The following is a 13,249-nucleotide window of genomic DNA, read 5'->3' as shown; positions in this document are numbered from 1 at the left end:
AATTCTTCTTTTGTACTCAATGTAGCATAGTCATCTACCTCTAGTTTGTAGAGATTCTTCACTCGAATCCCAATCCTCTTGGTCTGACCTGTGGCTATGTGTCTCAGGAACGCCTTTCCTTTACTGAAGACAACATTGTAGCCTTTATCTTCCAACATCACGACCGATACCAAGTTCTTCATTAGTCCAAGCACATACTTCAGATCTGTCAAGGTGAGAGGAGCTCCATTCTCCCTCTAAAAAGTAATCATGCCCACTCCTGAAACATTGTACTTCCCATCGTCACCCATATCTATGTGCATCTTGAGGTCTTTCTCCTTCAAGGTACTAAACAAACTCTTATCATTGATCATGTGGATTGAGGCTCCACTGTCAAGGTACCAAACACAACCCACCATCAATGAAACCATACATGCGATGAGCGTAAAATCCAATTCGAACTGAGAGGCTGCCTCACCTTCTAATCCTTTCAACGATCCCTTCTTGGATTTCTTCAATGGGAAATTAGTTGCATAATGACCCACCTCATGACAATTAAAGCATCTCACTTTAGATTTGTCAATCTTCTTCCCTCCATGAGAAGAATTCGATTTGGAATGGGAAGACTTCCCTTTCCCTTTCCTTGCCTTACTTGCTAAGGCTAGATTTTCTTCATCATCATGCTGATGAAGAAGCATCTCTGGTGCTCCTCCTGATCTCCTCCTGCATCAGATCTGACCACAGTCATTCCCAATCCGACAGTTTCTCTCTTCCATTCACCGAGTCCTGGTAGCTATGCCAACTCTTAGGAAGACCGAGGAGAGTAATAATCACCATATCATCGTCGCTTGTAGTTATTCCTACTCTACCAAGCCCATCTCTCCAGGTGGTGAGCTCATTCAAATATGTAGAAATAGTATTGCCCTTTTCCATCTTGATTTTCCGAAGCTTATCCTTGAGCAATAGTTTCCTATGGTGGTTGTTGTTCTGATAGAGATCCTTTAATGTCTTCCACATTGAAAACTAAGTCTCCTTCCATGGAGACTCGAGACAATATGGTCTCGAACTCTCTCCAGAAGAATCCGCCTCACCTTCGCCACACACTTCTTCCATTCAACCAATTCTTGGGCATTAGCTACAGTTGGCTTGGGAATTTATTGATAAATGAAATCCTTCAAACCATTGTCTTCTAATACTGCTTCCATGTAATTGTTCCATGCTATGTAATTCGAGCTGCCATCCAGTGCATACTCAAGTCTCAAGCCATTGAATGCCATTGATGAACTTAGAGGTATGATAAGAATTCAATTTAACTCCTCCAACCAAGAACTTCAAACTTATAATTTTCCCTTCTTCAACATACTATTCACTGCTTCGATCACCTTTGCTCCGATACCATATAGAAATTCTCACTGTAGATCAACCTGATAATGCAATATAATAAAGAAAAATACTTAATCTACTTCTACAATCAAACTTGCAGAAGCTTAATCGATTTGAGCATGATCAAACAGGACACATATAACAGAGAAGAAGAATCAATACACATGAAAAACAGAAGAATACTCTGGGGAAAGCCTCAGCTAAAAACCCCGCTATCTGTATTATCATACAAGAGGAAATATCTTAAGATTACACACAACTTTCGCTCTCACAACTATCCAGATCTCAGTGCAATCCCTCACTGCTGCTTATAGACAAAATAGACAGCTCATATGCCTTTCCTCTACCCTCCAAACCTCCTATTTCCTTGTGCAGTTTTCCCTGGGTGTTCCTGTTGTAACCTTGTGTGACACTGATCTCACACACTACTCCAACACAGTGTAAAACTACGTAAATCTCAAGGAATGAATTCCTTTTGCATGCAAGATATTTTCTTATAGGAACATTCTTGCAACTAATAGTACACTGTCCCTGCCTTTAATCTCAACTTGGTCTTTGTCTGAACTGACATGCATGAGTTATTTATGAGAGAATATTTAGTTATCTAGAGTACACTAGTTTCATACATGCATGCATTAACTGATTGAACTCACAATTAGTTCCTCTAACAGTTTGGAACTAATCTAATTGGACTTAACTCAATTAACTGATCTAACTAATTACAACTCATCCTTATCTCCTTAATTAAGGGATAATCTCCTCAATCAAAGGAATAATTGTTGCATGACTTCACAAAGACTTCTAGCTTGAATTTCTCCAACTAATTAACACAAGATGAATTAATTAATTATTTTCCAAGTAGCTGGTGAGACTAAAGTCCAATTTTAATTCTCAATTTTAATTCAAGGACAAATTAAAATTGGAATATTCTTGTTGTCACATTTCAATAGATCCTCCTCGATCTGTGAAAATCCATGGGCAACAAATATTGCCTTATGCTTCTCCACACTACCATCAGTAGCTTGCTTTACCTTGTAAAGCCAACGAGAACTCACAACTGACTTGTTCTTCGGTCTCGAAACCATGTCCCAAACACTGTTACGAACTATGGAGTCATACTCCTCCACCATAGCATCAACCCAAATCAGCTAGTGCACTGCTTCCTCAAAAGAATATGGCTCGGTCTCAACACATTCCCTAGCAAGGGCCATGTACCCAGTGTACCTCTCAGGTGACCTCCTCTATCTGCGCTGAGAAGATGGTGCTCCCACATTCTCTCTCACATCCTCCAACAATCTGTCAAATTCTTTTGTGCACTTCTGTCCATCTCTGGAAGACTCTGCTTGAGTGGATGTCTCCACTCCTAGAACCTCTACATGCGGCTACTCTGCATCAGTCTAAGGCTCATTCTCCTTAGGAACCAATAGTTCCTGATCCGGATTTAAGCAGGAACGCAATAGATTACAGAGATAACCATAAATACAGAGATGCGATAACCATAAAAACAGAGATGCAACGGAAATAATACTTCATTTCATTAATGGAGAATACTGAAATATGCTTACAAATAGAAATAACCCAGCTAGTGCGATAGTAGCTTATCTTTGAGAAGAGATGTGTCGGCTACATGCCTCTGAACTGTTTTGAACTGTGTTTTCAATGAGGCTCGAAGGCCTATTTATTATTGAGAAACAATGGAAAACCCTTCACATTCCAAAACCTAACCCTAGAAGATGAAACGCCAAATTGTGGGCCCCGTTTTGGGGTGAGTTGGACAGCCAACTTCCCGGGGTCGCGAATTGGTCGTATTATCTCTGTTTGACGCGCATGATAGCCTGTTGGAAAGATCTCTCCAAGGACTACGACGGAAAAGACGTTTTTTATCAGAAAAATCGTTGGCAGTGGATTTCCCAAGAAACATCGTTTAGGGCCTCAAAACGGCTCCGGAAGTTTAGGACCCGAAAAACTGCTAAAAATAGTAAATTGTGCTATAATTAAGGAAACTGAAAAACTGAAAGAGACAGTTGTGGGGGTCCAAATGGGATAGGTGGGTGGCCACCAACATCCGCCTAGATCAGTTCCTCTACAACCTATAGTCAGAGCTCCCTTTCAAGGGAAACTCACATGGCCTTTTGCTCATCAAACTTGAGATCTCTGCGAACCACAATCCTTCGACTGGTAGGCAAGTACACCTGATAGTTGTGAGCTGTATCAGTGTACCCCACAAGTATCGCCAACTCTACTATCGTCTCAAGCTTCTTCCGTGCATCCTTTGTCACATGGCAATATACCGATGAGCTAAAGATCCTGAAGTGACCCACATCTGGTCTCTTACCAGAGAAAGCTTCCTCTGGTGTCTCATCCCAAGTATGTGATGCTGGCTTCTATTCTGCAAATAGACCTCTGTGTTGCATGCCTCAACCCACAACTGAAGTGGTAGGCCTTGGTCATGCAGCATTACCTGTGCTACCCCTATAATAGTTCTATTCTTCCTCTCTGCCACCCCATTCTACTGTGGGCTATGAAGTCCTTAAACTCTTGAGAGACATATTCTCCACCATTGTCGCTTCTCAACATCGTAGCCTTTGTCCTCCAACATCGCGACCAATACCAAGTTATTCTTCAATCCAAGCACATACTTCACATCTGTCAAGGTGATAGGAACTCCATGCTCCCTCTAAAAAGCAACCGTGCCCACTCCTGAAACACTATACCTTCCGTCATCACCCATCTCTATCCACATCTTGAGGTCTTTCTCCTCCAAGGCACTGAATAAAATTTTATCACTGGTCATGTGGAATGAGACTCCACTGTCAAGATACGAGACACAACCCATCATCGATGACACCATGCATGCAATGAGGGTAAAGTCCATTTCGAACTGAGAGGCCAATGCCTCACGTTCCGATCCTTTCAAGGATCCCTTCTTGGACTTCTTCGATGGGAAATTAGTCGCATAATGTCCCATCTCGTGACAATTAAAGAATCTTACTTTAGACATGTCACCCTTCTTCCCTCCATGAGAATAATTCGATTTGAAATGAGAAGACTTCCCCTTCCCTTTCCTTGCCTTACTTGCTAAGGCCAAATTTTCTTCATCATCATTCTTAGATGAAGAACCATCTCGTATGCTCCTCCTGATCTCCTCCTGCATAAGATCCGATCACAATCGCTCCCAATCTGAAAGATTCTCCCTTCCATTCATAGAGTCCTAGTAGCTATTCCAACTCTTTGGAAGTCCAAGGAGAGCGAGGCTCACCATATCATCATCGGTAGTAGTTATTCCCACATTGCCAAGCTCATCTCTGCAAGTGGTGAGCTTGTTCAGATATGTGGAAATAGTATCACCCTTCTCCATCTTGATTCTTCGAAGCTTATCTTTGAGTTCCAATTTCCTCTGGTCGCTACTGTTCTGGTAGAGGTCCTTCAATGTCTTCCACATTGAAAATGGAGTATCCTTCCCATGGAGACTCAAGACAATATGGTCTCGAACTCCCTCAAGAATGATCTGTCTCGCCTTCGCCACATACTTCTTCCACTGAGCCAACTCTTGTGCATTAGTTGAAGCTGGCTTTAGGATCTCTTAATCAATGAAATCCTTTAAGCCATTATCTTCTAATACAACTTCCATTCTATCTTTCCATGCTATGTAATTTGAGTTACCTTCCAAGGCATGCTCGAGTCTCAAGCCATAGAACGCCATTGGCCAACCTTGAAGTATGATATGAATTTGATTTGCACCTGCAACCCCGAACTTCAAACTTCAAATTCTCTTCTTAGCATACTATTCACAGCTCCGATACCATGTAGAAATTTTCTACAAATCCAGCTCTCATACCATGCAGAAATTTTCTACAAATCTAGCTCTCATACCATGTAGAAAATTTGTTGTTATGTTAACCCGATAATGAAATATAAATCAAAGAAGAATACTATAACCTACTACTATCAATTTGCAGAAGCTTAAAGATCGACCTTAACAATATAACCAAAAGAAGAAGAATCAATGGCACAATACACATGAAAATACTTTGGGGAAAGCCTCAGCTAAAAACCCCACACTATTGTATTATCATACATTGTGGAAATACATAGGAATTATACTAAGCCTTAGCTCTCACAGCTAGATAGCTCTCAGTACAATCCTCACAGATGCTCATGGGCAATCTTGGCTTCTCTCCTGCCTTCCTCTCTACCGTCCAAGATCCTATTTCCTTGTGTATTTCCTTGTGCATGATTTTCCTATTACCAAGTGGAAAACCTCTCTCACACACTATTAGAACTGCATAATCCTCAAGGAATGATTCCTTGACTGCATGCATGAGTTTTCTTTATAAGAAAACATATGCAACTGATAGTACATTGTCCTTGACTTTAATCTCAACTGGGTCTTTATCAGAATAGACATGCATGAGTTTCTGATGAGGGAATCTTCAATTAACTGGAGTAGCACTAGTTGTGTGCATTCATGCATCAACTGACTGTTAACTCTCTATTATTTCCTCAAACAGTTTGGAACTAATTTAACTAGACTTAACTCAGTAAATTGAGTTAGCTAATTACAACTCAAATATAACTCCATCTCATCTCCTTAATTCAAGGGATAACTCTTGCATGACTTCAGAAAGACTTCTAACTTGAATTTCTCCAATTAATTAATTTGAAACAATTTAATTAATTATTTCTAAGTAGCTGTTAAGACTAAATTCGATTTTAATTCAAAATTTAATTCAAGGACAAATTAAATTGGAATATTCTTGTTTCCATATTTCAACAGGTAGCACATCCACACATTTAAATCTCTGTGACAACACTCTCTGTGCAACACAGTCGGGGGCCTTTATCATTAAAAACAAACGAATAGGAGGGTGTTTTTAATTTCCCCTTTGGCCCCTATGCTTTCAGTTTATTCATTCATGCAATCGAGGGCCTGAACCAGGCACTTAAGGCCTTGAATTTCTTTGTGGATTCCTTTTTATTTATAACACATAGGTCCCTCATTGGTTGATTTCTCAGACACAACAACTTTATGAAATGTGGCTTATGAAATATCGCATCCGACGCTTTTTCCTTTGTTATCCATTTCTCCCACATATCAGCGCTTCAAGTCTGTTTGGCCCTATTCTATGTTTATTCCTTGGCACAGGCTGACAGTCCAGACGCGAGGTCCTTATAGACCCTTCCCTAGTCATTTATTGGGTACGAGGGAGGAGTCTCGCATATCACAATCACACTGCACCATTGTCTTAAGCTTTTGCCCCTTAACTGATGTGATCGCCAATCTGTGGGGTGATTTCATTACTGCCACATGTCACCTTGTGAGTGGTGACACATGGCACACAAAAATGGTCTCATTTCACCCCCAAAAACACTAAAACCTTGCGACACGTGTCCTATCTCATGTCATCAACCATACTGCCACATCACTATTGACGTCAACTACCCTGTCAGCTCTGAAGACCAATCACATGCCACCATGTGGCCCACTAGAGGAGAGAGAAAAAGGCCTGCTCAGGCCTTTTTTGTAAGCCATTCCTTTGCTAATGAATTTCAGCCTTCCCCGACGATACAACACTTTATCACACATCAGCCCCTGCACGATCTTTGGAGTTAAGAACACCGCCAATCCACCGATCATTGAAATTGCGAGACTACGATATCAGCCTACGGCATCGGGAACCGCCGATAATCCTTAAGTGTGAGCCCTGAGACTCCGCCGATAGCTGGTCTGCGATATATGTTGTAACTGAACCCACCGACTCCCGATATGTGATATCAGCTGATCGCTGCTTTTCATTCCATCGGTGCTCCTTACCCACCTAAATGCTAATATGCAATATGTGATGAACCTCCCCGGTCTCGACTGTGATTTTTCCCTCATACTTAGCTATTTTTTGATTTTATGAGATTTCCAAGGTAATCTTAAAAATGCTTTAACTTCTACTCCAGGAGTCCATTTTTGGACTTCCATATAATGTTGGAAAGCCCTTTCCGAGCACTACGCAATGGAGAGGGTCTAATTGGGATCTAATAAATTTTGTGCCCTGAAAGATGGCTTTAACTTCATTGTTGTTTGGCACTTGAGGCAACTTATAACTTGTGAAGCAATGGGTGACAACAGTACTTATGCCTCCCATATTAACATTGAGGAAAAATGAAAGAAAAGACTCATGGTATGATAAAGCAAGGATCTTTTCAGTACAATTTTGTTTAAATATGTTTGCAGATATAATGTGTGAATTAAACAAGTTGAAAAAGAAATTCCAAGAAGAGTGTGTTGATGTCATCTCTTTAGGGGCGACCATATATGTCATTGTAAACAATTTAAAATGGTAATTCGTAAGAAGTGACACATTTGCAGATGGCATAAGTTATTTATCTAAATTTATAGATGCCTCTAAATTTGGATTTCTAGAAATTTGTGATGAGAGGCCTCTTCATAGGCATGAATTACAATTTTTATCAATTCCACATACATATGCCACCTGTGTTGATATACAAAAACAATCATGGAAACCTTGTATTGAAGGTTCAGTAGAAATTTTCAAACAACTTGCAAAATATTATGTTGAAGCTCTTATAGAGTGTTTGAATGGAAGATTCCCTGATCTTGCATTTTTCAACTCAACAATATTGTTTATCCCTTGCCATTATTTAGAGGATGTTCACAGTAGAGAATGAAATTTAAAGCGTTGGATCGAAATGCATTTTCAACATTTACAACATCCTTATTTTGAAAGTGAAGAACACAAAACAACAATTGATTTTGAGGCTTGTTTGAAAGAGTTTCATCCATTTTTTGACACTCTTTGTGTTAATTGTGAGGGATGATCCATGAAATATATATTGAGGATTTTTTATGTTACAAGGTTGCATAAAAATTTTCCTAATGTGCCAAAATTATGGGAGGAAATACTTACTATTCTTGCAAGTATAGTTACTTGTGAGAGAGGATTCTCAAGAGAAAACGTAATAAAATATGGTCGCAGAACAAAGGTATCATTATATGCATTGGATGCCTTGATGTGAGTGTCCCTAACTCGGCTTAGGTATCATTATATGCATTGGATGCCTTGATGGCTTAGGTATCATTATATGCATTGGATGCCTTGATGCGAGTGTCCCTAACTCGGCTTGATTTATCGATGGTGAGATAGGGTATATGACATATGGAAAGATGCTAAAGAAAGAAAAATATTAAATATTTAAAGTTTTTGCTTTTATATTTTTGTATGTAATGGTGTTGTGTTTTGGCAATTACTTATTTTGGTGAAACTATCCAAAATTTAGTTTGTGTACATGTTTATGTTGAATGTACTTTTTGAACATTTACATAGTTCACACACATTATGCTTTTTGTTTGAAAATTATTTCAAAACTATTGTTGTTTTAATGAGATTGACATCAAAGTGACTTAAATGGAAAACATGGTATGTGTGTTTCAATTTCTGTTAAGAGAATTTTTTTTTGTCTAATTTAGTTTAGTTTCAACAATATTTGCATTCACTATTTTCAAGTGAGAGTAATTATGAATATATATTTTTTTACTTTATGACATTATTTTTGTTATTTCTCAAAAATAAAAAAATTACACATATGCAAATACATATTTTCCATCTATTTTTTCACTATTTCCATCTTAACAAAAAAGGTTGGACATTTCAATAGCTTGAAAAATCTTCATAATCTGGTTTAAAAAGAAAGTGTAGTGAGACTTGAGTGGATTCCTACAACAAAGAATGGAAATTTTGCAGCAATTATGAACAATTTCTAGAAATTAGATGAAACTTACAAATAAATTTTAAAATTCATGTCATGGGTAGTTTAAAAGTAAAATCGTCATAAAAAAAAATCGAGGCACCTGTCAAATTTAACCCTTGCTTCCTGGAAATTATGATATGGGAAAATTTGCATTAATACTTATAACTTACAATGGTCAATGTTAAATCAATAGTGGTGGATAGAAAAATCATCCTATAGTATTGTTTTCACGAAACTAATAAATTGAGATGTGAAATCATAGTACAATATTGGAAGGAACTAATAAATTGAGATGTGAAATGGATACGTAAATTGCTTGCTTAGAACTTGTATAAGTTTTGGTCGGTAGTAACTACTAGCAATTCTACATATTTACAGTTTCACTTCTACATAAGTGTAAGAAAAACATAAATAATGGTGGGAAGCAACTCCTATAGGTATATTTATTTACATCTTATTCCTATCCTTTTTTTTTCAAAATGTGCTTAAATTATGGTGGGAAGTAATTGATAGTAAATATGTTATTTGCTTAAGTATAAGCTACTTTCAAGGATATTATTTTTTTTATTCAAAGGAGTGCTTAAATTATGGTGGGAAATAATTATGATAAATATCTAATTTACTTAAGTATTCACAATTAAAAATTAAAATGTAAACTATATTAGACCTTACATATATATCATTGATTACATAGAATGACAATTCACTATCATATGGATAAATACAGAGTGGGGGAGGGAGAGAAGGAAAAGGGAAGGTGATAGTGACAGAGCTAGAGGGTAGAGAGAGAGAGAGGGGTAGAGATGGGGAGGAGAGAGAGAGAGAGAGAGAGAGAGAGAGGAAGGTAAGGAGGGGAGAGAGAGGAGGGAGAAGAATGAAGAGAGAGAGGGAGGGAGAGAGAGAGACTGAAGAGAGAGAGGGAGGGAGAGAGAGAGAGAAGGAGAGGTGAGATGGAGGGAGAAAGAGAGAGATGGAGTTGGAGGGGGAGGGAGAGGAGAGAGGGAGGGAGAGAGAGAGATGGAGTTGGAGGGGGAGGGGGAGGGGGAGGGATGAAAGAACAAAAACATAGAGAGATAGATGTAGAGAGAGGGGGAGTGTCGATGGAGAGATGGAGAGAGAGTGGGGGAGAGAGGAGATGAGGGAAGACAAAGTGAAGGAGAGGAGAGAGAGGGAGACATAGAGATGGAGGGAGGAGAGAAGGGGCGAGATAGAAGGAGAGAGGGAAGGATATGTTGAGAGAGTTGGAGAGAGAGGAATAGAGAGTGATGGGGGGAGAGATACATGACGGTGGGAGAGAAAGGGAGAGGAAGGAATCAAGAGTGAGAGGACTTGAGAGAGAGAAGAAGATACAAAGGGAGAGGGGGGGGGGAGAGAGAAGGAGATAGGGAGGGAGATATTGTCAGAGTTGGAGTGTAGAGAGAGAGAGAGTAATGGGGGGAAGAGACATAGGGAGGTGGAATAGAAAGGTAGAGGGAGAAAGGAAGAGCGAAACAAATTGAGAGAGAGAGAACAAGAAGGGGAGGGAGAGAGAGAGGGGGGAGAAAAAGACATAGAGAGATAGAGATGTAGAGAGAGAGAGAGAGGGAGTAGCAAAGAAGAGATGGAGAGAGAGTTGGAGAGAGAGGAGAGGAGGCAGGAGAGACAAGGAAAGGAGGGAAAGAGAGAGGGAGGGAGACACAGAGATGAAAGGGGGAGGAAAGGGAAGAGAGAGGAGATAGGGACGGAGATAGTGACAGAGTTGGAGGGAAGAGAGGGAGAGAGGGAATGATGGGGGGGAGAGACAGAGGGAGGTGGTAGAGAAAGGGAGAGAGACAAAGTAAAATAGAGAGGACTTGAGGGAGAGAAGGTAAGAGGGAGGGAGAGATGGAGTTGGAGGGGGAGAAGGAGAGAGTGAGAAGAAAGACATAAAGAGAGAAAGGTGGGGAGAGAGGGTGGGGAAAGGTGGAGAAAGAGGGTGGGGGTCGATGACAAGGGAGAGATGGAAAGAGAGGGAGAGAAGGGGAAGAGAGAGAGGGAGAGGAACAAAAAAAGGAGAGGGAGATAGATAGATATGGAGAGAGAGCGAGAGATAGATAGATATGGAGACAGATTGTGTATGTTTAAGGGGTGAGATAGAGTGGCAAAGAAGGAGAGACGAAGGGAGATAGAGATAAAGATGGAGTGAGGGATAGGGAAGAAGAGACAGTTAGAGGGAGGGGGGGAGAGATAGATCATCATAGATGTATATGGCGAGAGAGAGGGTGTTTGTGTTTCGGTGGTTGAGATGAAGGGACAAAAAAGAAGAGATGGAGAGATATATAACCGATCTAAATCCATCTTAACCCCGGATCTATCAAGTGCCAAGAGAGATAAAATCTCTCAAGGTACAAACATTTCCTCAAATTTTACACTTAAAAAAAAGTTTTCACCTTGAGAGATTTAATTCCTCTCAACACTTCATAGATTAGATTAAATTAAATTTAGATTAACACAATTTTATTATATAATAAATTATTAAATTTTAAAAAATAAATTTAATAATTTAAAACATAATTAAAAAATAAATATTTATAAATTTTAATAATCATTTGTTTTAAAAATTAGATTATTAAAATTTTTGATTTCATTTTTATTATTTTAAATTTAAATTTTACAATTATTGTATTTCATTGCAGACCAATTTTAAAAATGTAGCATGATTTTTTGGGACGCGGAGGGCAATTGAGTAACATATAACAATTGAAAGCTGATGTGAATAAAAGTAAATGTGAGTGCCCAACAGAACGGAAAAAGGAGCAAAAACAGAAAGTGCATGATGGCTGTTGGGACAAGGAAGGAATGCAGGGAGAAGCCCAACGAATAATCGAAAGAGAAAATCAATGCCATTCCTGGTGCCCACTCTTTGCCTTTGTACTCAATCACAATGAATTAAAGAGAAAATGCTTTTCATATTTTTCTGTCTAATGACATGGAAGGCCTTATGATACTTTTCGTAAGTAGTAGGATGAAGATTTGAATAAAGGAAGATGATATTGGGCAAATAATAATAATAAAATAGATTTATTATAGAGAAAAGAGAAGGAATAATTAAAAGAAAAGAGAGGGAAAATAAAAAGTTGGTAAAGGAAAAATTGATAAAAAGCAGAGCATGAGGAGATATATGAGCACACTGAGTATTCATAGTGTGTATAGAATTTTTTTTTTTCTCAATTGAAAAAATGATGTTCCCAATAGTTCTCAAGTATATATAGTCTTATTCAAAAAATATACTCTGAGTATACATAGTCTTGTTCAAGATTGGACTACATTACTTGAGAGACAAAACCTGCCCCACTTAAAGGTTAAAGGTACAGAAACTCTGATAATGGAAGAATTCCAGAAAATTTTGAGTAATTTCTTGCTGGCTTTTCAGGTGTGTCTTGGTTTATTACAATTTGGGAAGCTCACCCCTGTTGGGGGGCTCATACAAGGCACTTTCCGATGGTTGCTGTCGCTGCCACCTTTCCGTTTGTCCCGGACTTACAAATTACTGCAATCTTTCTCAGGCGGAGTCTTCAAGCAAGTGACTTGTGCTGTGCTGACCAAGGCTCCAGCATTACATGATGAGTTGACCCCTTTTCCAAGCCTACCTGGCGAGATATCCGACATCATCGAATTTTCCTACTTGGACACTGATTTCCTGCTGGAGAGAAGGGACGGAAACAAGCTGTTTGTCAATGACAAAATGTGTTATTATATTACTGATGCAATGTGGCTGAATTTGCTGACCATGAAAGAATTCATGGCTGACGTGGATTTTGTTTTTGTAAAGGGTTATAAGGAGTTCTGGAAATTAGTGGTGACAGGTGGGGTCATGAAGTTAGAAGAAGCATTGGATTGCATCATACTGGAAAACCACACTGTCATGTATTCAGACAATAGTTGGCTTCTCCCAGTCAATCTGTCAGTGTCAGAGGAGAAAGTGCTGAAACTTCTAAATTTAGTGGGATTGTTCCTCCAAACGCAGAAAGTCTTCTGGTTGATCCCTACCTTGTTGAGCTTTGTGTCTGCAATATTGGAGTTTGACACAAAACTAAGGGCATGGGTTTATAGCAACATCAATAAGATTTTCTGCCGCTCAATGTATCTTTTATGTGACAGACTGAGT

This window comes from Pinus tabuliformis, chromosome 3_2 (genome assembly GCF_031772625.1).
Source record: "Pinus tabuliformis cultivar Carrire ecotype Pingquan chromosome 3_2, CPIR1, whole genome shotgun sequence".
Classification (NCBI taxonomy): Eukaryota; Viridiplantae; Streptophyta; class Pinopsida; order Pinales; family Pinaceae; genus Pinus; species Pinus tabuliformis.
Note: the sequence above shows the minus strand (reverse complement) of the source record.